The sequence below is a fragment of the Seriola dumerili genome, unplaced genomic scaffold (assembly GCF_002260705.1).
Source record: "Seriola dumerili isolate Sdu_G_001 unplaced genomic scaffold, Sdu_1.0 BDQW01000017.1, whole genome shotgun sequence".
NCBI lineage: Eukaryota > Metazoa > Chordata > Actinopteri > Carangiformes > Carangidae > Seriola > Seriola dumerili.
In genome coordinates this window covers 994,805-1,000,221 of record NW_019174272.1, presented here as the reverse complement: position 1 = coordinate 1,000,221, position 5,417 = coordinate 994,805, and positions in this window count along the sequence as shown.

The following is a 5,417-nucleotide window of genomic DNA, read 5'->3' as shown; positions in this document are numbered from 1 at the left end:
AGACTTCCTCTCAATATCTGTTTGCACCACACTGTTGACCTTTAATTATGGATGTCTAAATGTTTGCTACCTGTCCACTCAACTGTGAGTGCGTGTATGTGTGTCTCTGCAAGCTCCAATGAAAGTCTTTTACTGGTTATAGGTATTCAATCACGCATTTTTACTTTGAGTTTATTTAAACAGAGACTTGACAATGAGAACAGAAACAGAATACAACTTTGTGTACTTCATAATTTTTCCAACAAAAAAGAAGAAGAAAACAGGAAGGAGCATTAAAGCCATATCAAAAGAGGAATCATCTGAGGTGCTAAGGAGGAAATATAAATACATAAATTAGAGAAACAGGAGCAGAATATGCAGAGTTGGCAGAAACAGAAACATGCAAGTCTACTTGACAAAACATATAAAATTGACTTGTGTGAGTTTTCAATGCATCATGAAGCAACTGACAGTTTCAAATGAGACCAAACAATCTGCATGTGAAGAAGCATCAGTCAGAAACCTGTGCAGAGACGTACACATCACACACCACATCATCAAAGTCCTAAAAAAGGCATATCGCTTTTTCTTTTTTTTTTTTACTACTCATGCCTCATGAGATCACAGAATTTAATCAACACATCTAAAAAGTATAATAAAACATTTAAAACACATCAACTTCACATTTCACCAAAAACAAAACATTCGTGCAACCTATATGTATATGTGTTACAAAATGTTAATCATGGTGGTGAATAGGTCATCAATTTTTGGGAAGTTATTAGGTCTTTATCATTACTATTATTATTTTTGTACTGTTGTACAAAAATCAAGGTTTTGCGCTTGGAAGTTACTCATGTTTATTTACACATTAAATATTTTTATGTCCTGTTGTGTGACTTTATAATATGCTTGACTCATTGTCACATGATATAATGTTATGATAAAATGAGTAATTGCACAGTAAATGACTTGACAAATATTAACATATACTATTATATATTGTGAACAACTCAGTTCCCTCTATGCTCATATTATCCTATTATATAATCATGTTTACACTCTTGAAAAAAAATTTAATAGACGCTTCATGAACACTCAACATTGCAGAGTTTTTTACTTATTTCAGATGGTGAATATTAACATTCAACTTCAACACCACAGCCACATGGGTCAGCCCCACTCCATCCTTGTGTGTTGTGCAAACAAGTGCTGTTCAAACCAACAAACATTTGATTTTAATATTACCCAAGATCCAGTGGTCTCCAAAGAATCCAATTGTAAACACAAAAAGATTTGTATACTGTAAATGATACAGAGACAGTATTATTTTTTACGTTTTATGTAATGTATGTGATTTTCGTGATGTACTGAAACAATTCTACATACAGTATGTGCAACTTAAGGGACATTTAAGAGGAAAATTATGGGCTTCATGTCTGACATTATTGATTCTGACCGATCTCCTTCTCCTTGTCCTCCTCATCTGTTAAAAGGTCTGCCTGTGTTTACATGGGTGTGATACCTCCATATCCAGAGCCTCACACTGTACCCATCACCTGACACAACATGCTTTTATTATAATAGCATCATTCCAGTATTAATAAAGTACCGTGTGTGTATGTGCAGCAAGCCATTCATTCATTCTTCAAAAATGGATACAGCAGCATCTCTGCCTGCATCTGTGTTGTTGTTTTTCCCCTTCACTGCCTTCTGGTCATGCCTTTTCTCTTTTTCTCTCTCCGCTCATTTTGTGTGTGTGTGTGTGTGTGTGCGCGCGTGCGCACGTGCATGACACACATTTACATCAGATGCATTTTTCTGGTTCTGCTGCTGTCTCTGTCAGCATCACCATCTTTGCCACACCTGGCAATTGTTATTCAAAAATAACAGCACACAGCATTTCCATTAAGTGCACTAATGCCACGTTCCTCTGTCACCATGAGGCTCTGTGCTCCCAGTATGAGCATGTAATGTCAGATTACCATTTACTCAATCATATACAGCTCTTCCTTAAAGGTGATAACAAGTCTTTGAAGATATTTCAGGCGTGAACAAAGTCATGAATGTCCTGTTAGAGTGGTAGTAATCACCATTTGGTGATGATGTGACTGTAGGCGAAAGAGACAGCTAGCATCGGACTTTTTTCATGAAGCCTTTCAAGATTAATAAAAAAAACAATCCCATTGCAAAGTCTTTTTTAGTAGCTGTTTTGGAGCTGTCGATCATATCTCATGATCTTCATCAGCAGATGGAATTAGTCCTGTTTAACTGTTTTGAATTTTCATTTCTTTCATTTGCACCACACAAGGACCTCACGTCCACTCTGGCTCAAAATCAATGTTCAATGTTGTTGACCACAGAAACAACAGTTAAGAAAACAGTCTCACCACATGATCCATTTAGTAGCTGCTCTGGCACTTTCTATCATGATCACTGAGGTCAACTGCTGTTTCCAATGCCAAGAATAAAATTTGAGCCTCACTTCAGAGGATGAGCTGTCTTTAGGGATTTTAATAGACTATATAACCAACCATCCTCCCACATTTCCAGTCTCTCATAAAAAAAAAAAAAAAAAAGGCAAATATGCTGATGTTTGGGCTGCATAGCATGACCCACTGAAAGGTCAGTGGGATTTTATTTCCAAACATGTTTAAGAATGTAAACAACTTGTCAGACTCCAATAAATCTTCACATAAGTTATGCCTACATATTTTGATCCGACCTAGCCTGAACAATATCACACAACTGATCTAGCTTCTGACATGTTTACCGCAAAGTGTCATCATGTGTGTCTGTGTCTGTCAGTCTAATGTATGGTGAGGAACACGGTGTGTAACCACGCACTGTCCGGCGATGTCAAAGCGTCAGCAGAGGATAGGTGTGATACTAAGTGTGATTTTTGTGCTTAAAGTGGAAAAATCACACATCTCCCTGTGGTAACACCTGTCAGTCAAATGTCTGAAAGATAAAAGCCCCCTGTAGGCAGAGCCATGTTTCTCCTAGTTGTGTGTTTTGTGATTTTGGTAGTTAATCATGGTTGAAAATTGCATGAATATTTATTTTGTTCATGCTGGAGATGAGGAGAGGCTGACTTTTTTCGAAAGCCACAGATAATGTACAATGACACTCTACAGACATATAAAATAGTATAGGACACAGTATACACACACACTCAAAGGATGCCTGTAATGAAGGACATATTATATTAAAGCAGCAGAGCAGAGCTACTTAGCACTCAAACTCCTAAATTACTTTACTAATTTAGCCTTACACTGAGTAACAGTGGCAGTAGGCTACAAAAAAGGGCATAAAACGTCATAGAATAATAAGGCATAAAACGTCATAGTATAGTAAGGCACATAAAGGTGAAAAAACGTCATAGTATAGTGAGGCATAAAAAGGTGAAAAAACGTCATAGTATATTACGGCATAAAATTGGTATAAAACGTCATAGTATAGTAAGTCATAAAAATGGCATAAACCGACATAGTATAGTAAGGCAAAAAAAAAGGCATAAAATGTCATAGTATAATAAGGTATAAAACGTCATTGTATAGTAAGGCAAGGTGAAAAAATGTCATACTATAGTAAGGCACAAAAAGGTGAAAAAACGTCATAGTATAGTAAGGCAAAAAAATGGCATAAAATGTCATAGTATAATAAGGTATAAAATGTCATAGTATAGTAAGGCATAAGAAAGTGAAAAAAAGTCTAGTATAGTAAGGAATAAAAAGGTGAAAAAACATCATAGTATAGTAAGGCATAAAAAGGTGAAAAAAAGTCATACTATAGTAAGGCATAAAAATAGCATAAAACGTCATAGTATAATAAGGTATAAAACGTCATTGTATAGTAAGGCATAAAAAGGTGAAAAAAAGTCATACTATAGTAAGGCATAAAAATAGCATAAAACGTCATAGTATAATAAGGTATAAAACGTCATTGTATAGTAAGGCATAAAAAGGTGAAAAAAAGTCATACTATAGTAAGGCATAAAAATAGCATAAAACGTCATAGTATAATAAGGTATAAAACGTCATTGTATAGTAAGGCATAAAAAGGTGAAAAAAAGTCATACTATAGTAAGGCATAAAAATAGCATAAAACGTCATAGTATAATAAGGTATAAAACGTCATTGTATAGTAAGGCATAAAAAGGTGAAAAAAAGTCATACTATAGTAAGGCATAAAAATAGCATAAAACGTCATAGTATAATAAGGTATAAAACGTCATTGTATAGTAAGGCATAAAAAGGTGAAAAAAAGTCATACTATAGTAAGGCATAAAAATAGCATAAAACGTCATAGTATAATAAGGTATAAAACGTCATTGTATAGTAAGGCATAAAAAGGTGAAAAAAAGTCATACTATAGTAAGGCATAAAAATAGCATAAAACGTCATAGTATAATAAGGTATAAAACGTCATTGTATAGTAAGGCATAAAAAGGAGAAAAAAAGTCATACTATAGTAAGGCATAAAAAGGAGAAAAAAAGTCATACTATAGTAAGGCATAAAAAGGAGAAAAAAAGTCATACTATAGTAAGGCATAAAAAGGAGAAAAAAAGTCATACTATAGTAAGGCATAAAAAGGAGAAAAAAAGTCATACTATAGTAAGGCATAAAAAGGAGAAAAAAAGTCATACTATAGTAAGGCATAAAAAGGAGAAAAAAAGTCATACTATAGTAAGGCATAAAAAGGAGAAAAAAAGTCATACTATAGTAAGGCATAAAAAGGTCAAAAGTATAGTCAGGCATAAAAACGGCATAAAACGTCATAGTATAATAAGGCCAAAAAGGTGAAAAAACATCATAGTATAGTAAGACATAAAAAGGGGAAAAAACGTCATAGTATAGTAAGACATAAAAAGGGGAAAAAACGTCATAGTATAGTAAGACATAAAAAGGGGAAAAAACGTCATAGTATAGTAAGACATAAAAAGGGGAAAAAACGTCATAGTATAGTAAGACATAAAAAGGGGAAAAAACGTCATAGTATAGTAAGACATAAAAAGGGGAAAAAACGTCATAGTATAGTAAGACATAAAAAGGGGAAAAAACGTCATAGTATAGTAAGACATAAAAAGGGGAAAAAACGTCATAGTATAGTAAGACATAAAAAGGGGAAAAAACATCATAGTATAGTACGGTATAAAACGTCATAGTATAGTAAGGCACATAAAGGTCAAAAAATGTCATAGTATATTACGGTATAAAACGTCATAGTATAGTAAGGCCAAAAAAGGGGAAAAAACATCATAGTATAGTAAGACATAAAAATGGCATTAAACGTCATAGTATAGTAAGGTATAAAAAGGTAAAAAAAGGTCATAGTATAGTAAGGCATAAAAATGGCATAAAACGTCATAGTATAGTAAGACATAAAAAGGTCAAAAAAGGTCATAGTATAGTAAGACATAAAAAGGTGAAAAAAC